This window comes from Diorhabda carinulata, chromosome 6, assembly GCF_026250575.1.
Source record: "Diorhabda carinulata isolate Delta chromosome 6, icDioCari1.1, whole genome shotgun sequence".
NCBI lineage: Eukaryota > Metazoa > Arthropoda > Insecta > Coleoptera > Chrysomelidae > Diorhabda > Diorhabda carinulata.
In genome coordinates this window covers 217,565-240,007 of record NC_079465.1, presented here as the reverse complement: position 1 = coordinate 240,007, position 22,443 = coordinate 217,565, and the positions used below count along the sequence as shown (strand labels likewise).

Genomic DNA, 22,443 nt, shown 5'->3' with positions numbered 1-22,443 from the left:
TATAAAAATAAAAATAGGAAACGGCGAGTTACTGAAGATGATTGTTTGGGTATCGAAACGTGTATCGTTAGATACAAATGTCGATCAATTATCATTTCCTACATATAAAACTTAATTTTTCATGTTTATGATACGATCGACGATATTTTACAATAGAAATAAAGTTTGCGGCGCGTTTTGTTTATTGTGAAGTATTTTGTATAATATCTTCTGACAGAGCAGGAAAAGGGTGAAGTAGTATATACCGTTAAAACAATGGATTATGTTAATTAAGATAGCGGGGAGTCACCAGTGCTTATATGGAGCAGTATAAATTACAGAAGACATCGTAGAGATTTAAAGCTTTTTATCGGAAATGGTAGAAATTGAAACAATAAAGAAACACATGAAAAATTGGTCAATAAATAAAGGAGAATGCAGAATAAGTTACGACTCGAAGATTATAATACACATCCACGTAATTGTTTTATATCATCTATATCGATTCTATTAACTTTTTGCTACATCGCCACCAATAAAAATATTAGTTCTAACTATGATAATTTGTGTTGTAGCTGTGTTTCAAAGACGAATTCTTCTTCTTCTTCGATCCAAACGGCTATTGATCCAAACGACCGTTTTCCTTCGATCTCCCTCCTTTCTATTATCAGACGGATTTCGAACATTTCGAACGCATCAATTTTCTTCTCTGTGGCCGCATCCATGATCCAACTTTCGCTGAGGTTCCCAGTTTGCCAGAAGTGTCCTCATGTTGTACAGAGTTTTCCGCGCTTGCTCAATTCTTGATCTGATTTCGAGTTTTGGGTGGCGTTACTGATTGACGAGATCTCTTTAAAATGACACTTTCAACTCTTCATTAGTACTAAAAGCTCTAGTAGCACCTCTTGTACTATCCACATGGTCGATTGTGGATTCCGTCGAGTTTCCCTTGGACCCCTGGTGGATCTTGACCACTTTGGGAATCGCGGCTTTAGACTGAATTCAAAAAGGTAGCAAAACCATTAATATGATCATCGAATAATTATTAAATACGTAAAATGATTATTTCTAAATCATCAATTTTTGTAATGTTCGTTTTTATTAATGAGTGTTAATCCGTTCCTGTTACAAATAAAGGTTGAAGAGACGAGAGGCGGGGAGGCGGACGCACCTCCTGTTTCTTAACTGAAACAGCGAAATGCCCATTCGTGGCGGTAATTAACTTTGTTTTCTATTATGTTGTATAGGTACCGGTTGACCAAAGGCATAAATAATTCAATTTTGAGGCGGTTAGAGCCAGAACTCTGGCATAGAGTCTCACTACCGGTACGCTCAGTAGCGCCGGATCATTTTATATATTCCTTATCAAATAATAAATTTTTTCTTTTTGTGTTACGAATCAATCAGATAATTTGGTTAAGAAGAATCCGTGTCGAATGCCGAAAATCTGACGTTGTTGCTCAGTGGGATCACAGGGATGAGCGAAGGAGCACTTAAATTGTAATCTTCTAACATAAATTTCTTGAATTAATAATTTGTTTTTATCACTATATGAATATCTTAATGAAAAAATATCGGTTAAATGTATAGTAGACATCCTGTATAATTTTTATACGCACGCATCAATGAAAATGTGCTTCCGTCGCTTTTGTGTGACAATAAATTTGAAAATAATGACACCAAGAGGTGCCCACCCATGAAATCATACTTGGCACGGATTGGTTTTTGATATATTTTTTTTAAATTATATTACTTTTTACGTTTCCTCGAAATTTTTTTTTAGTTTTTATATTTCCCATTATTCGACTCTAATATACGGTCATGGTACGTGAAAACATCTGCCTTCTTTTAATTTCGGTTTGAAATTGTTGCATTATCCAAAAAAAAAATATATCGGAATTTTTAAAAAAAATTGCATCGACCGGGAATCGAACCCGGGCCGCCCGCGTGGCAGGCGAGCATTCTACCACTGAACCATCGATGCTGTACGTCACAATTCTTCTTCTAAATTATCAATTTGATTTATTCTATTTATTAATACACAAACAAATATTAATTTTTATTAAATTTTTCTAATAAATCATTTGATTAATCATTTTTATGTATAAATAAAATTTGCCTTTAATCTAAATATCGTATCGAAACTATTACTATATTATGTTCAACTAATCCAATAGATGGCGTACTTTTACAAAGTTCAAATATGATATCGACTTTAAAATATTGAATTGACCCTTATAACGGAAAATTACACAATAAAATTTAGTCAAAAAAAAAAAATATTAAATATTCATTACGGCACTTAACAAACTCCCAGTTAGTTAAATGGTGAAGTAAGCAGTAATTAAGCACCAAGATGCGGGCAGTAGTCATTTGTTTTTAATTGAGATAACAGCATTATCACGTAGACCCTTCTCTGTCGTCAACTTGAATATCGATACCGAACGAGTGGAAGAGCGACACAAGATCGACGTAAAGGAGAAATCAGGAGAAAAAAATATAGTGTTAATTAACGGTTTTTGTAATGATATCCTAATAAAATGAGTTTGTTCACACGAAATAAAATGAGTCAGATATTTTGAAATATTACCCTGTGTAAATAGTGTAAATTGTTAAGAATAATCGTAGACAACGAAGTAGTTTATTTTATTAATGTTGTTTTATATATTTTTATATATCATCATATTCAAAGACGAAAAAAAATGTATAATGCATAATAAAGAATTTCATATTTATTTTTTAATACTACGCCTATTTGTGTCGGATAAATTCTAGTTTCTGGAAGAGAAGACGTTAACACTTAGAGAGTAGGTACACCTACATATCCTACGTAACCGAAATCCCGGTATTTCCACTAACAATAAAGTGAAAGGGCTCTTCCCAATTATCCAAAGGGGAAACATCAAAGTGTATCTTGAGCTTTGAAACAAAGGCTATTATTGACAGTTGTTTTTCCTAAGCTGGCATGTGCACATGGTCCCACGATAGTAAATAGATCGATAATTTAGTATGTACAATATACTTATATTCAATAATTTATTCAATTTTGTAATTTTTATCTTTCCTCTTCTCCGCAATTTTACATCTATAGTGCATTACATGGGATTGGGATTCAAGAACACTTGCCATAAGTAATAGGAAATTTATTTGCATAGTCGGTGGCTGGTTCGTTTTGTTTCAACTACAACACCCATTCGATTCCCATGAACATTAACCAGTACGATAAATACAATTACACTCAGAAAAATTTTATCTCGATTATCGAATTCATGTATTGACGCTTTATCGTTTACAACAAAAAACGTTTTTGCCTGTAATTATACTTGTAGATCATTTTTTTTTTTTTCAGGTTTTCAAAAATTGACAAAACGTTCTATAGAAAAACAGTCTAAGAAACCGAGGAAAAGTTACAGAAGTGCCTAATAATGCTAAACGTCGTTAACAGAATTGATAAAATTGTTTGTAGCGCGATTATATGAAAAATCTGGATCATAGTTTAGTAATCTTCTAAATTGGATACCAAGTAACGAATTGATCGTTTTATTTTTATTTAATCCTCAATAACTATAAGTGTTCCCTAATCACTCAAAATTCCCTCTAAATAGAGGAAATATTGAAGGATACGTTAATATAACCAATTTATCAGTGTACGAAGATTGAATTTGTGAAAAAGGCCGAACGTTGAGTCGATTGTCTCTCCGGTGTATACGAAATATATACGTACACACTTGGCGTGGTATAGCGATGCGGTGGAATATATGCAAACCCCTTTCTTGTAATTTACAGAAATAAACATTAGCGCTACTGAAAGCAATAAAATAAATCAAGCAGCCGAACGAACGAAGAACGTCGCCGTTTCTACTAATGGGAAATATCGGGGGAGGCCGGGACCGCAGCACCACTTCAACCCGACACTCCAGAAAACAACAGACGATCACTGCTATTAAGAAACAGAAGCGAGAGATATCTGTTGAGAGAACGAACGCATCGAAAATATATAATAAATAATAGTAATGATAATAATGCCGTTACCACACGCGTACCTACTTTAACGGAACGCACATTTTTCGATTTCTTCTTCTTATTTCGATTAAAAAGAAACATTAATATTGTGGCGACCACGTCATGTATTGTCAAAAACGTAAAATAAAACGAAATCACGCGTGTCTGATCTCTAGGAGCAGCGTAGGTCTACTACTTAACTCTTCAATCCAAAACGTCTCGTCGAATCTTAAAAGGCGTGTACCATATCGATTGATAGATGAGTTTCTTCACAAACTTTCGTAGTTTGCTATTCGCCATCACATAAAACAATAATCACGTGATTCCTAAGTGATTTTTAACCGACTCGAGGAATTTCAAATCAATGTAGTACATTCTGTGTGTTCTAACAGCACACAATTAACTTTATCCTCTATATATCCGCTATACGTTTTAGGAAAAACCAACACGAAGAATTAAGGTCAATTTTTACCGGGAAAACGAAATGCCTAGTTGGTTATAGAGAAGCTATGCTACTCCTAGCTTCTTCTTTGATAGCCTTCTTTAGATTTCATCTTATCTATATGAAAAATCGAGTCCCCAAATTAAAAATTCCCTCTCTTTTGATACCTAGTATTTTACCTTATTTTTTGCTATCAAAATCGTTTCGGTTTTTGGTATTAGGTTTTAAATTGAATTTCGTTTATTTAATATGTTTCATTCTACGAGGAATATTTTCAAAAATCCTCCAAAGAGTTTTTTTTTAAATTTTTTCAATACCCTATATAAATCAATTGACACTCAAAAGCCTAAATTCAATTTCCTAATCACTGGTAATTCTCCCAGTGACACTTTTAAGTTTTTTTTTTTTTTTTTTGTCGTTCGACCGATTTGCATAGTCATCCGAAACTCGACGTGCCGCCGAGGTGCCTATCTATACACCAAACGAACTCCCTTTTCATCGTATTTTTTCACCCCCTAAAATCAACAGGTAGGTATTGATATCTGTTTATTGGAAAATGGGGTATTTTATGGCGGTATCCGGCTTAAAAAGCTTGTTCCGATGTCATTTCGTCGTGTCGAATTGGAGGTAAAATAGACCGGGAGGACGAAGTTAAAATTTCAACCCTCGTGAATCGATTTAACGAAAAAATCATTTCGTACATATGAATATGGAAATAATTGTTACGATTTACTTAGTTATAAAAATATGTAAACTATTACAAATTCGGTAAAGTACGAACGGACTATAATTTTTTTTCGACAATCGAAATCGTTCAACGTCGACGATTCCGCGTGTATTTATGTATTATTTCGACGAAATGACCTTGTAATAATATTCGTAGTATTTCAATTTAGTAATAACTATTCGAATATCAATTTTTCATCCATCGTTTCCTAATCTAATAAGAGTGTATCTGAAAAAGAGAATCGGGGAGACACGCGGAGTTGATTTCCAAACAAATTCGAATCGCGTTTCAGGTTTCGACGATACTCTCCTGTCACTTGTCATTCATTTGTTCGTTGATTAATCGAGTATTGTTAACGGCTATTGGGTGAACGTTGTTGCTCGTTTGTTTTTCATACCGTTTTGTTAGCGTCAATGAGTTCTAGATTTCAATGGCGAGTCGGGATTGATTGAAGTTCAAAATGAATGCCATTTGATTTATTTCGTTTTGTGTATGTGTGTAAAATGTGTAGTGAGCCGCGATTGAAACGTTTTCGCCCACTTTTGTTTTATTTGATTGATATGAATTTTGATGTCCTTGTTTTACTTCGCGCTTCATTTGTTTCAATTTGTATTGATGGCTGTACGTCGTCGGTCTTTTGTTTACGTTGTTTGATTTTTACGAAATGTAGGTGAAGTACCTACCTATATCGGTATCGATGAAATATTGATGGTTTATCGTGGACGTGTGTGTTTCGTACAAGTTTATGTTTGTCCATTTCGTAATCGAATTTTCCCTCTACACGCGTGTTCGTTCTAATAGGGATACAGTTTTATAGGATTCGAAAATCGAATCGAAAACTCAACGATAAATAACACAATTGATTCATTGAAATGAATTTAATCGAATATTTTCAAAAAGGAAGTGCGTAGATATGATTTATTTGTATCTAACAAGCTATTTAACATTAGAAACGTTGATTATTGATTAAAGAAATTAAATTGCGATATGTCAGCCTTTAATAACTACAATTAACTCGATTTGGTTAGTATTGAAATTGAGCTTTATTAAAACAAACATATAACTTTCGAAGGAATACATATTTTTGATTGACATATGACGTATGACATATGACAAGCATTCGAACTGAACTCAATCATCTATTAAGTCTAGAATCCCGAAGAAACGATTGTTTGATCGACTGAAATTATCATAAAAAAAGAGATTCGAGTTGATTTGATTTAACAGAATTAAATTCTTGGTGTGGAAATGGATAGACATCAATACATGTGCAGCAATACGTCAAATAATCGAAGTAATTAAATCAATATTTTATGTAGGGGTATCTTTAATCATTAATCAACAAAATTCGTGATTATACTCAGTGATACTTGATTATTTTCTTTTTTTTTTTTATTGATAAAAACTTTTAACTAAGAAATGTTTATATAAATTATTATTCGTTGGAGCATTTTTCTGAAGTTTCTTGTTGTTTTGATCGCAACGAATTAATTAAATTGACAAAAATCAAAGGTACGTAAACTGAAATCAAGTAAACAACAAAATTTTCAAAACTTTTTTAATTTCATATTCCATCGCACGAGATCAAAGACGCGTATTAAGCTTTTATTGATGTCAGTCAATCTACCTATTAGGGATTTCTGTAATCCCCAAAAGCAGCCAAAGGAATTCTCTTTTAAAAAGAGAGTTAAAAGACGCTGGTTTTTTATAAAAAAAAATCTTTATATATATACGAGGATACTTATTGTGATGAATTTTACGCTTGCGGAGATGTAGTCGAAGACATCAACTGTTTAATACCCACGGATACGATTAGAAAAAGAATGTTAATTAGTACCTAAGTGTATTGAAAGTGTTTCGTGTCTACAAATGAGATCTAAAATAAATATCTGGCATTTAATGACTACCAGTCAAGATTCGGAATCGTCGAAATAAAATAATTTATACCTACGATAGATGGTGAATTATGATTATCGCGTTTATAGTTTTAATTCGTTTAAGTTTGGTATCGGCGAAAGTCAGGCACAAACTATGATATATAAATTAGTGTAGGGGGAGATATTTTAAACTAAATCATTAATACGTTCGGCGTATAAATATTTTATGGTAATTTATTTCCGTTTATACAATTTTCGATCGCTTCGCACGAATCGAAGAAATTTCCCCTTGTTATATATATATATATATATAATAATTGTATTGAGTTACATATTTAAAAATCGTTATTTTTTTTTATTTTTCGTATAAACGTTCACTCCTCTACCACTTTGCCTAAGTCCATTAGGACCCAACGGCAATTCTTGATATTCATCGTCGTATATCAACTCTTTTCAGAGTCCACTCAAACCGAAAATCAATAATTTGATAATTTATAACCCTCTAATCACAATAACACTCGAAAAGGGTCTTTTCCCCATCCTACTCACTCTTTCGATCCCTACCCCGAACACACATTTACATCTCGACAGTCTATTGTTTCAAAATCTACATTTCGTGTCCAGCTACATCATCAGCGGCGGCCAAGATCCAAATATCCAAAGACATTTTCGTAATTAATAAAAAAAATATTCGATTTGATTATTATCCACGCCTCTCTATCTTTCGTTTGATCCTTTTTTCTTTTTGTCCCAGCTTTTTAAATCCTTGTTTTCCTCGTTCTTCTTCTATAATTTTCAACTGCCATTTTGTTGAGGAATCTCATCTCCATTACATTTCATTCGATATTTCTTTGTACATCATAATAAATCTTTTTCTACCATCCTCATTTTTATGATTTTTGAAACTTTTTTTTATGAAATGAGGACAATCGAGTGGTGTAAACGCTCTAGTGAGTACCTGAAGATGACCAGCGCCCAGGTCGTCCAGTGACCTCCGGAAACAGTGACCAAAATCAACCAAATGATTACCGAGGCTGTAGACCAAAAGCTCTAACGTCAACGGGTCCGCTCAGATTTCGTTGCAAGGTTAAAAAAAGATCTTCTTCGAAAGGTACTCGATTTGAGTCGTTGGAAGCGGTAAAACGGAGCTCCTGAAGGCCTTCACCAAAGAAGACTTCCAGCACTGCTTTTGATCAATGGAAAAAACGTATGGAAAGGTGTGTGACTAATAAAGGGGAGTATATTGAAGGCTTTTTTTTTATCAAATGAGGACAATCGAGGGGTGTAAACGCTCTAGTGAGTACCTGAAGATGACCAGCGCCCAGGTCGTCCAGTGACCTCCGGAAACAGTGACCAAAATCAACCAAATGATTACCGAGGCTGTAAACGCCGATGACCAAAAGCTCTAACGTCAACGGGTCCGCTCAGATTTCGTTGCAAGGTTAAAAAAAGATCTTCTTCGAAAGGTACTCGATTTGAGTCGTTGGAAGCGGTAAAACGGAGCTCCTGAAGGCCTTCACCAAAGAAGACTTCCAGCACTGCTTCGATCAATGGAAAAAACGTTCTGAAAGGTGTGTGACGAGGGGAGGGGATCATTCGAATGTAGAATAATTTTTATAATAAAGCCCTTTTTTCGTGACCAGTCTCGTTATTTAATAGCCAGACCTCGTACAAAAGGTAAAATGATTGAGTATAGCTTGAAAATATCCAGATATTTCCATTCATATCGGTACAGATAATAAGAAACAATAGCAAAAATTGTTTTTTTTTTAACAAAATATGTGTCGTTTTAGTCCGGATCTAATATCTACAGCAAAGTTTTGGTCAAATTCATCGATTGATTGATTCGTCGTGGTCTAAATTTATATCAAAAACCCCTTAACTAATGAAAATATCCCCGTCGATGTTGTTGATCCTCGATTATACGTAGCCTAACACTCGTGATATTCCTTCAAAGACTGTTCACGGTGATTAGTCAGGAGTAGATGTCACGTGACACCTCGGCTCTCGCAAGTGATATATGAATCGAATCATATATCAAACAATATCTGGCTAATTCGAATCGCCGTGGAATTTGCGATGCGTCGGACTCTCTATCTTCGGCATGCTGATTGCTACACTCCGGCTATAGAAAATACCAGGAGGACCAACCGAATTAATCGGCAATTTAGAAAAACCGAAAAAGATCTTTGAGACACTCTAGAAAATTTTCTTATAACATTGAAAATAACTAAAACCTAGTTTTAACGGATGTCTGAAGTGTAGTAAACATCCAAAACGTCTTCTCTTTCATTATTTTCTTCTTCAGTTTTCTCTTAATATCCGCTAATGTTTTGATAGATTTTATTTGCTATTAAATGAAATATTTCAATTGTTAGCCACGTCGCACATCAAAAACCTTCTTCATTTTTAATTAAGTAATTCGGGAATAATAAAATATTCCGTAAATATTTTTTTATCGTATTTATAACAAACAGTCGAATATACGTAAGTGTAAAATTCTATTAATATAAAGTTGTGCCATCCCGTATAACCGATGTTGAATCGAGAAATAAAGGATTTTGATGTTTTGTCCAATGAGCGATGGAATGAATTAAAACGTCGCGATGTGAGTGGGTGGACAAACGAATACAATAGAGATCCCATTCCTACGCTAATGATGAATTTTTGTTTTTTGTCTTAAATAGCCGACATGTCCGAGGGTGAGGGAAAGAGAGAGAAAGATGTCATTTATAAGTATTACGCTTTTGTTTTGCGCCAATTCTTGATCTTTGACAAATGCTGTATGACGATTATAGACGGGGGTCAAATAGAGCTTTTGTTACATTGATTAGGAAGCTTAATGACTTTAAATAACGATCGGGGGTACTAGTAATGTACAAATACATTTCGAATTATTAAATTTTATACGTTTGATATTATACCGTGTCTTTTACGCCGTTTAAACACCGAAAAAATAACGAAATTTACTTCCTCTCGACAATGTCAATTAAAACGCGTGTTGTTTTTTATTTGTCTCCACGCATCGATCACTCAAAAACCTTCCACGATATATCTGCCACATTATCTAACGATACAATAGTTTGAATCATTTCCTTCTGTCATTTGTTTCGGTTCGAAGACATGTTGCGATTCTTGAAGATAGCAGCACGACATTTTAATATAAAATAATAATAATAATAATTCGGATAATGACGGTAAATTATTACGGTCATTGAAATTTGTACGTTCTACGACATGTAATGAAATTTTAATTACTCACATGAATATTTTTGATCAACCAAAAAGTAAATACAGCCGGTCTTGTCGCTAAAATACCAACTATCTTCATATTAACTCATATTCAGTTTATAATTACGTTTTTTTTTCGGTTTAATTCATTAATTATTTCATCACCGAATAAATCGTGTCCCGGACACACAGATGGCGCTGCCATTTTGTCGAATCCATATGACGTTTATGAAGTACCAACTGTCAAAAGACTATGTGTCAAAATTTATGACATTTCGATTAGTTAGACAAAAGTGACAAGCATTTAAGTGAAGTTATTTTCAAAACAATTTCGTGTGTTAATTTATCGGTATATTTATAAAAGTGTTATCAGGACTTTGATCCATCGAAAAGAATAATTTATTTTTGGTTTACTGAATATAAACGATGGTGAACTTTCTGGTCGTCCAATTGAAGTGATTACTCCAGGAAACGTCAAAAAAATCCACAAATTAGTTATATCTAATCGTAAATTGAAACTGCGTGAGATAGTTGACGCAGTGTATTAACAATTATGCATATATATTTTACCATGAGAAAGCTTTTTTCATAGTGAGTGCCGCGTTTACTCACACTCGATCAAAAACAACAAACGTGTTGATGATTCGGAGACATTTTTGATCATGTTTACACGTAATCAATCAGTTTTTTGCGTCGAAATGTCACAATGGATCCATCATTTCATTACGGAATCAAAACTATCATCATCTGAATCGACTGTAACCGGTGAACCACGTCCGAAGCGTCCAAAGACTCAACAATCAGCTGGGAAGGTTATGGCTTCAATATATTGGGATGCGTATGGAATGTTGTTGTAGAGAGACAATCAAAAGCATAAACTATATAGTTGTTGAATCTTTTGAATGCAAAAATCAATGAAAAACGTCGAAGAAAAAACTATTGCTTCACCAAGACGATGCACCTATTCACAACTCGATGGCAATGATGGTTAAATTGAATGATTTACATTTCGAATTGCTTCCTCATCCACCGTATACTCCAGTTCTATTTCTCAGTGACTACCGAGGCGCCGATCTCGCCGGTAATGTAGTTTTTTTAGTTAGTCACACGATTGAGTGACGTGTTTTGACTTCAAAATTTATTCACTGATATGTTAAAATTATTTATATTTCATAAAATGAAGAAAATATAGAAGCAGTTTACTATTCCGAAAATGTTATTCAAAGCACATATCCTGGACAATATTTCTATATGATACAAGCGAAAAATATCCGACGTAGTCCTTTTGTTTTAACGTCCCCGGAGATTCGCGCTGACTAAAATATAACAGGGCCGGTTAATGGAATATGAATTGGTATTCAACACCATATACCATACCGCGAACAATGACGGATTGCTTGATAAAAGTTTTATATTATTCCGATAATTAACATAAACATTTCAGACAACAACAACAACAACAACAACAAAATGGAACTTAAATTTATATGAAATAAAGATATTTTCGGTTTTGATTTGATCGTGTCTAATGCGACGTTGTATTGACAATAACTCAAATATATATATATATATATATATATATATATATATATATATATATATATATATATATATAGGGTGATTCATATAAGCCTACACATACAGGATATTTGATGAAAATCATCGACTATCGAATTACCTGCAAAGTATTCTTGATATAGTTGAGTTCGCAGACTTTAGCTTCGTTCGAGGTTCAAATTAATGTTAATTTAGTAAATTTTTTTCTAGATATAGATGAGTAGCCACCACGCTGTTGTAATTTGTTTCCACTGGATCATTTTTAAGCCACGTATGAATCGATCGTCGAAACGTTATTTCTGTCATTTTGTGAAGAAATCGAAAACTTTTGTTTTTGTTATTAAAAACTTGGGAATGTATTAAAAGCAATCATTACCATTACTTAAAGGAATACGTAAGGGTCATATTTCAATGTTTTTTTTTTTTTGTATTAAACTACGTTTCGTGTGGTTTCTGTCGTCTAAATTCAAACCGCTCCTGCTTCAAAGATAGAAAGAGACGGAGGTAATGTTATAAAAAGGGTTTTCTTTACCTTTGATGTGAATTTTAATGCCTTTTGCTCATCGGTTATGGCAAATTGTGTTAGTGTTTTTACGCTTTGTCAAGGTACGTAGAAATAGCATTTTTCCTCAATTATAACATACAACAATTTCCATTAATATAATTTTTTTTATTATACCACGCAGTTTTATTATTAATATCGATAAACGCCTACTACAGTAGTGGGCCGACATCGAAATAAAAAAAAAACATGTAGGATTTACGTAATTGTTGAAATAATGACTTAATCTCACTATTTTGACGTTTTTCCGTTACTATAACCGATGACAAATAGCTATTTGTTAAGCGTTAAAAAATTATGAACAATAAATCTGTTAATACCAAAATAAAATAAATTAGCGTAAATTTGTTTTAGCGAATAAAGATATTGATACCCACAGTTTATAATAACAATCTATTGTAGTCGAAATTTTTCTATTCCACTCATTTCTATTATTAAAATTGATGACATCTCTATCTATTCATATGTTTCGGAAAGTGTTGTTATGCCACAATTGCATCAAATTTACTATTAATATATAGAAAGGGATGATTTTGTACAATGCCATTCTTTTATTAACGTATCGTGGCCCAGTAGTCACTTCTGTATATTTATTCCAACTTTCGTGTTTTTGAAAATGTTCAATGAAATCTCGAATTGTATTCAATTGTATCTCAAAGTAAATTTTTCGCTTATAACTATTTAAGTATCTTTTTAATTTTCCTTTTTTATTATAATACTCGACATAAATTCCAGTTATTTTTATTAATTTTCTTTTATTTTGAGTATAATAGTTTCCGTGTAACTTCATATTTTCTATTTAATTGGGAAACAGAACGAATACAACAGAACAGATTCCTATTTGGTTATATTAAAAAAAAAATTTTTTATTCAAATTTGTTTTTTCTACTCCATTTTGTTCAATTTCTGCTAAGTACCACAATTAAAAAGTTATAAAATATTTTTCAAAAACCTCACCAGCGAATATGAAGATTAACACAAATTTACTTTGATTTGAACACTTGTAGATAGGTAGAGGACAATTTCGAATAAATTCAGAGATACAGAAGTGACTACTGGGCCGCGATACGTGAACAAAGGAATATTCAAAATATTTGAAGGAAAACGTAACAAACCAAATGGCGTGTTACGATCTTTTCAGTTCTGTGTATGTCGAAATAAAGTTTTTTTCATTCTTCTTCTTTTTGTCTACTAACCATTCTTATATTGTTTTACAGCATTTCTAAATAGATGGCACTTCAAGTCACTGATGAAAAGACGGTTTTTATCGTGTCAAAATTACTGCAATTTTCGTATAAGAATTGTAATTCGTCTCTGTAGACAACAATTGCTCATAACCAGTGATAATTGTAATAAGATCAACTAATTATCTCTAGTATATTAATCTAAGTACGTAGTGTTAAGTGATGTCTCCGTATAAATAATTGGGAGCTTCCGGATGAACATATACATACATACACATATGTGTGGGTATATATTACTAGTTAACGGTTATGTTGATAAGTCGTTTAAAATTGTTGTTTTACGCGTACCAACGAATTTTTTATTCGAGTCTCTTTGTCTAGTCCGCAGACGAAATGAAAATAGACCGTTATCAGTACGAGATGAAGTCGATGTTGCATATTTTACCAATTTACTATATATGTATCTCTTACAAACAATGGGGAGCTTTGTTAACAAACCCAGTTTTACTTGCATCGTTTATAGATTTTTTTATCTTTACAGACATCTTATTGTCTACTTCGTTCTTAAGTAAATAAGAAGATGAAATTAAGTTTCATAAAAAACAAAATGTATGATAATGACACTTCGTCTAAAGCAATATCAATTTCTTTTGTTTTTAGTTACTACAAATTAGGTATTTGACGGAATTCGGCGTTTTTATATGTTAAAAACAATTTAAATTAATGTAGACATCGACAAAAAACAGACAATATTTATCTAAAGTTGTCAAAAAAAAACGATCAAAAAATTAATATGACATTATCGGATACAAATATCGATAAAAATCATCTCAAAGTTACAAAATCTGATGAAAATTGGAATAAGTAATATTATTCGACAAAAATAGAAATAAAAATGTAACTGTAATTATCACTCAAAAATCGATCAAAATGATTAAGAACTGACCAATATTATCGAAACTAACAAGAATTGAACAGAATCAAGAAACATCGAATAAAATCAAACTCCAAACTGATCAAAAATGCTAAAAAAACCCTTTGAAAGATTGTCAAAATTTGATATGAACATTTTATCATAGCATAACAAAAAGAAAAATATTGTAGAGTTTGTATATGTTTACCTGTTTTGCTTTTTATAAAAAACCGATCTCTCTCTATAGAAAATAGAAATTGATAGCGTGGGGGTGCTGAAATGAGAATTTAATATTTGATGAGACTTCTTTCGCAAAGTATCCGTTCCCTTTGCGGAAATGATTGGGTTATTACGAGGAATTCGATTTGAAAGGAAATGTTTGTTCAACTTTTCGCCAAACAAACGACCGCATAGAGAATCGTTGATCGATTTCTAATATTCCTCCGCTATTCAAAATAAACCCTCTTATTGAAAATTTTCTATATACATATAGACACAATCTTCAGAAATAAAAGTATCAATTCGATAAATCGACGAATTATTTATGTATTTGACTTTGAAACCATTCTGCATGTTGTGCCCAATAAAGAAAACACAAAAATGTTCAATAAGTTCGATATAATTTTTATAATAAGAATCGTCAAACTACTGAAAAGACGTTTTTTCAAGTCTGGGTACAGAGAAGAATACGAAGGAACTAAATCTGGCGAAAACGGAGCATTAAGTTGCAATTCAAACTTTAATTCATTAATTTTGGCCATTGCACTAATGGATACGTGATTTGGTGCATTGTCTTGATCGAACAACAGTTTTTATTAGCCAAATTCGGCAGGTTTAGCTCGATTATTATCCCCACGTGCATCCCTTAAAACCAAGCAGCGGTCTTTGCCTTCTTCGGAACCGATTCTTCCTTTTCAGACCATTGTTTTTTTTATTTCGGGTGTGAAGTGATTGGCCCACGTTTCATTCATGGTTATGAAACGGTTCAAAAATTCTGTGAAACATTGTCAAACACTCGATGAAAACATCTTCACGACGCTGCTTTTCGTTCCATTTTGCGCACAGCTTTCTCATGTCCAAATTTTCAGATAATACGCGACGTACTGCACTTTTTGAAATGCCTACTATGTCTTTTAGCTCGATCATCCAATGAATTTTCTTCGATATTTCTGGAGTCTTCATCTCATTTGATTCGTACGGCCTCGTTTAAAGTCAAATAATAAAGTCTGTAATAAAATGGGATTTTTCAAACAAGTGCCGCCATCTGTGTGTTGTAATTTGTGCTATATATCATTCTAAACGACTAGGAAATAAAAGGTTAAAAGTCGTTCTAATAAAACACACTTAATTTAATTTTTTTTTTTTACCGTATAAGGTGTTAAGCAAGTTTATAATATTTTAATTATTTATTTCTAAAATTAAACATTTTCTCAGGACAACTTAACTCGGTGGAATTTAACTGTAACGCGAAAAAATTATCTGTATTTTTAATTTTTCTTAGTCTTGTTATGTGTCAACGTATTTAGCGTTTAAAAATCTAGTCTTTAATATATTCACACATTTTTCTATTAATGAAACCGCAAATATTTTATAGACAGTTTACGCAAGTAACGCAAGATCTTGTTGATTTTGTATTTTCATTCCAGAAGCCCGGATAGGTTTTCCAAAAGAAAAAATGTTATTCGAAAATAAATAAAATGTCAAAACATAATTATCAAATAAATAATTGTTGTTGTTGTTGATGATGATGATAATTTTGTCGACAGATACTTTTTCTAGGACTATTACTTCGATATTTTGTACGAAATAAATTATTTAAAAAATTAATTATTGTGGTGTTATTTATTACTAGAATTTTACGGATTTATTTTCAATTTATTTTGTCGAAAAGACCAATATGCGTTTCTATTAACCACAAAAGGTTAATAACTAAATTAGTTCCGTGAAATACCATATAAGCGTAGTATTTCATTGAATTGAAATCTTTCATATTCTTGTTTACATTATTAAATTTAATAGTTTTAAATAATGAATGGAATAATGTATTTGTGCAAACTAATTATTTTAGTTAAAGAATAAGTTAAATAAATGTTATTTTGTTTATTATAGACAGAAACATATATATGTAAAAAAATCAATGAATAATAAAGTAAATGAAGGAATTTCTAATAAAAAAAAAAAACCACCAGCGGAAAATTAGTATTTTATCTGTCTTTCTTCTGCATATATAGAAATTCTTTAACTTTAACGTTTGAAACGAGACTGTTTTTATTATAAAAATTATTCTACATTCCACATTTCCATACGTTTTTTTCCATTAATCGAAACAATCTTCTTCGGTCTTCTTCCATCGACTCAAATCGGGTACCTTTCGAAGCAGATCTTTTTCTAACTGTTCTAACCTGTTCTCAAGGAAATCTGAGCAGACCCTTTGACGCTAGAGCCTTTGGTCAGGAGTCTTTATCGGCGTTTACAGCTTCGGTAATCATCTGGATGGTCATTTGACGATCTGCACGCTCAATTTGGTTGATTTTGGTCACTGTTTCCGTAGTTGAAACGATCACTGAACGACCTGGGTGCTTCAATACTCTTTCGGCACTAACTAAAGTGCTTACACTACTCAAACTACCAACCAGTGGATTCATTTATAAATTCTGTGGATGTAACTATGTTTGGTAAGTGGTAGATTTGGAATTAACGTAATTGATTCTCGAATACACGAATACTTCTTCATTGAGTATCTATCGAATGAATTCATTTTAATTGTCAGCCTTTACAGCTTCAGCCCTGCAGAGGAGAGCAACTGCTATATCAGGACCAACTCCAATAAACTGGATACCATAAGTCCAGATTGGCATAATTAGGAATTTGGTTTCTAATTTGAGTTTGGATCTAAATTCGCAAGTTGGTAAAACATTTCCCCAGAATTTGGAGGTGTTTATATGCGCAGAGAGAGAATTTAAAAAATAAAAATGTGAATATTCAATTATATTGAAGATACTTGAAGACGTTTAAGTTTGTATGAATGGTTCGTTAGAACAACTAAAAGTCATTAATTGTAATTAGAAATGAAGAAAAAAAAATTGAATATTCTCACTTTTATGATATCTAAATTACAATTATCGTTATAATTATTAGCTTCGAAAGCAGTAAAAGTTTGTTTTCGAAACAACAATAATTTCTAATCAAAATAAAATTAAAACTTTGAAATTAGTGTGTTGTGACGTAGCAAAAGTAACATTAGGTAGTTAAAACGTTTTTATTTTATTATTCGACACGCCCTCCATAAAGTTTCCTTTACTTATTTCCTTTTATTAGTTGCTAATAACTGACGCGTCCCTCACTTTAACACCTCACCCTTAGCGTTCGAAATTCCCCAACGTTTCTCAAATAACAATATTCACTACCAAAAAATCACCCTTTTAGGTAAGTCAACTGCCACATGTATTAGAATATATCCATCTCAAGGGTAGTTTTATACTTTAATGTGTCTCTTCAAACATTACAGTTAAAACAAAAGCGAAAGGGGTTGGAAATGCCCGCATCTTCGATACTTTGACAGAGCTGGATCAAGCTACGTCATTAATAAATTACTATTCGTCAAAAAACTATATATTTTTTTTTAATTGTATGTAAGGAAAATATTACGACAAAGTTTTTTTTTTTATATCGCGTTTTTATTAAATTTCCCGTTGAATTGTTTTCCCTTTGGAATATAACAAAATATACAACAAATGTCGAAGCGATTGAATCGATTAGAATATTTTTATGTAATAAAACGAAAGTTTTTGTCGCAATTATTTTTTCTCTAGAATGTTTTTGGAAAAAGTATTTTTTAATTTTATTTTGATCCGGTTCTGGATTCGGCACGACCACTTTCCACTCCGAAAGCTACAGCAACGACAAAATGCGATCTGTCCTTTGTTTTAAGGACTAATTCCGATAAAACAGAAGAAGATAACAGTATAGGGGTAAAGAAAGAGGAACGGGGGTTCATTAAGGGATGATTTCTTTACAGAGACACATGTGCTATAAGGGCTAAAAAAGGGTTTAAGCGTCAATGATCTAGGGAATTATTTAAGGGTTGGCATAAGGGTGGTGATATCGGTAAATTCAGATAAAGGGTTGGAATTGTAACTGTTGAAAAAGGGGCGAAATTTATAGACGACGCTTTTCCGACTCTAATTAGCAAAGTAATGAGTTATTAGGAAAAACAGAAATGGGTTTTCCATGACAAACCGCAACTGAAGAGTAACGATCAAGAGAGAAAGAGAGAGGGAGTAATTTTCCACCAGTCTGATTAGTTTAACTTTGACTCTGTTTTTGAAATAATGACTTCAACGATATTATATGTAGGTATAAGAAATATCGAATTACATTAAACCAATTATAACAAATAAGTTACACCCCTACAGATTATCACACAATTTCAAATATTAATATAACCATTTTGAAAAATACGAAAATATCTATTAATTAAAGTAACTCGAGCCTAATTAATAATTTTAACGAGAAGACAGTGTAAAAACAATCGAAACTTTTAATTAGTAAATTAACGGACCTTAAGTCGATTAAATTTATATCGCGTACCATATGGGATCATTGTATATATATATATTTAATGCATGATTAATATTTAAATTATACTTCCTCAATTTATTACAATTGAGAGTTTGTAGTAATAAACGACACGATAAATTTATCATTGTTTCATTCTATTTTTATTGTTTTGAACTGAATAAAAAGATAAAAAAAAAAAAACCACCCATCGGATACTTCTGATACACTCTAACGTGGAGTGGCTTTTCCATATTGACCATCAGGACTTGACGAATGTTTCTTTTGCCTTCCTTCACCATCTTACTCAACAGTTCGGTGTAGTTAATGCTGACTATTGAATAAAACGTGGTTATAAATTAGAAATCGTCTTCGGGATGGAACAGAATTGGTAATACCATTAAGTAAATATACTTTCGCAAGCGTTTGATCCAATTATTATTTTATTATTACCATTCCATTCCAAAATATGTGATCGCTTCTTCAGGTCTACCAAAACGTTCAACAAGCAATTTATTTTTGATCTACCGGATTAATAGAAGTTATCATCGGGCTCCAAACGAGGATTATACGTCGGATAAACCATCGATTCGATGTTTTTGGGTGTTCGAAAAGGTTTTTATTTGAACCGATGTGTGAGAACTCGAGTAAAATCAAGTTTATCTTATATTACAGATATCTGTTTATTTTTTTCATACCTAGTGGACTAAAATAGTTATAAGATAAAATAAATAATACAATACGTTTATAGAATGTGGGGATTGTTTTTCCAAATGTTTTTTTTATTGATGAGGCCGAGATCAAAGTTTTAATGTTGATCCTAGAGGGAAAACTTTTTATAGAAGAAAGTTTAGTTGAAAGGCAAGTAGTTGAGGCTTAGAGGAGAGAGACTCAAATTTAGGGTGCTACATTGAATTTAATAGTTAGTTTTAATGAATTTTCAAAACGTGTAACTGAGTTTGTCATACCTACAACAAATAATTTCTCTTAAATTCTATCTCGTATTATATTTATTTTCACATTTTTGTGCAGGGAATTAAAAAAAAAAAAAATATCTATTATGATTGTTGGAGTAGAACGTTACGAACATTAAAATAATAATAGAGAGTCGATTTCTTTTCTTTTTAAACAAAAAAGCGAAAAATTCGTTCGCCATTTTTCCGTATACAAAAGCAAATTTTTCCGTTTTCAAGTAGCTTCTCAACACAAACGATTTACTCATATGAATAGACGTATTATTAGATCTGACGAGATCTAATGTTATTCAAACTAATTTTCCTCCTGTCTCTGTGGAAATTTTAATTTTTTTGTCTTCCTTTTTTCGAATGTGATTACTGATGTTCTACGCAGTAAATTAATTTTTAATTTTAACTAAATAGACAAAACGTGGAAACGAACAGAAAATGATAATAATTAGAACTGGAAAAACTCGTGTGCTTACTTGATTTTCCATAGTTTTCGTCAACAAAGTAAAATGTCAAACGACAACAACTCAATATCAACTCAACTCAATTGCGTAAACCAAAATTCGGATCAGTTTTGACTTACTGTCAATCTCTGAAGAGGATGAGACGTAGCTATCGAAACGCACTATATAAGAAGCAGATTCTATGTATGTTCGAGAAATTTCTAGAAGGTTCCAGAATGATTTTGAAAGATCTAAATTGAGTCAAGTTTATTATAAGCGATTTAAAACATTTTCGGATCGATCTGAAAAGTTCTGAAATCGAACTAAATCGAATTGATGTACATCTAAGTATTCTAGAGTGTACTAATACTAGAAATTTGAGTATCTGATGGTCAATTTGCAGTCGAGTAAACACCATTTGGAATTGAAATTATGAAAAAAAATTTATGTGAAAAATAAACAAACTATTTGAATTTTCTGGAGTTTTCCACGCACTTTAGCCCGGATTTCGCTGTATATAAATTTCTGTTATAATGAGTTTTTTTTCTCTAAGCTGCAAATTTGTCTTAAATTATTGATGTTCCTCATAAGATGAGTTGTAATAATGAAAACTATCTTCTAAAACTTTCACGAAATCCCCAAGAAACCGGAGTAGCTCGTTCGATAGAAGACACAAGAACATCTTAACGTCACCCATAACTTACTTCGCACCACCAGAAACCGCTATATATGTTTTGGTTAGTGTTCCTATTTAAAAAAACACACGAGATATATTGTTACAGCTGGAAATCGCACGCTCTATCTTCGTCGCTCCCCGTACTAGTCGAAATCGCTTTTCTTACTTCCACATCTACCACCTAGTCAATGATTTACAGTGTAGTGAAGTCGGTAGTCGGTACACAGAGACGGACTCGTCAAATATCGTACGTACGTCGAACATTCCTTTTCGACTTGTCGTAGATATTTAGAAAATTGATTTGGAATTTTGTAGCAATTTAACGACGGGTTCGTTAACTAACGTCACATTTTCATTTTAGGTCTATTTTCTATGAAAATCGGTTCAAAATAAACATGTAAAAATTGACTACGGTTTTTAGCAAAATACGATTTGACGTTGACAATTTGCTTACTTAATTATATTAATTAATAGTTGTTAAAAAAAAATACTTTCAATTATAAAGATTCAAAATTTCTTAGAGGAAAAATGTCCATTAGAAAATTGACCTAAAATCAATGGAAAGAAATCATAAAGAAAAACATTTGAAAATGGGTTAACTGAAAGTCCGGGAAAAAAATATCTAATACGTCTCTGTGTTTGTGAAAGAGCTTCAAAGATGGATTTAACTCGCGAATGTACCGATTGTAACCTTGTGTGGTCTTGGCAAATCCTTAAGAAAAGCGTCTTGAAAAAGCTCCGTCTTCTTCTAACACATTTAAACGCTTCATGGTGATTTTCATGGGGATGGCGTTTTATTCCTAAACCGAATGAGGAGGTGTGAATTGTAAGTTACCTGCCGTTGATTTAGAAGTTTCGTATTTTACGGAATTGCGGATTAAAGTTAAATGAGAAACACGAGGGGTCGTCGAAAAATAATTAATATCTACGCATACATACAATATAAAAACGATGTACGAGTACGTATTTTTTAAACTACTATAATTATATGAGATTAGATCATATTTTACTTACTCTCTAAACACGTTAAATGACTAAATACTAAAATTATATTTTGGGTGAACGCGCGATCATATAACACAGTCTAACCTAACCAAAAGGGTTTTTAAACGAGAAAATACACATGATATTGTGACGTGTTAATATTTTAGCTGCGAAAAATTGCGATGTAGGTTAAAAGAGATGATTTAATGCACGAATTACTATTAATCTTCCAATTTCGAATTATTCTAATTGAAACAAGTGTGAGTCACGTACTAGCTACCATTAAACCATTAATCGTCCACAGTATTTTGCAGCTTTTGAATTCGTATAATAAATTAATAGAA

General features: G+C 32.3%; 1 non-coding gene across 1 annotated transcript; it reads right to left on the bottom strand.

Annotated features, from left to right (window-relative positions):
• Positions 1 to 1,892: 1,892 nt before the first annotated feature.
• Positions 1,893 to 1,963, bottom strand: Trnag-gcc (transfer RNA glycine (anticodon GCC)). The gene has a single exon. It is a non-coding gene; the product is annotated as a tRNA-Gly (tRNA).
• Between the last annotated feature and the right edge of the window lie 20,480 nt (positions 1,964 to 22,443).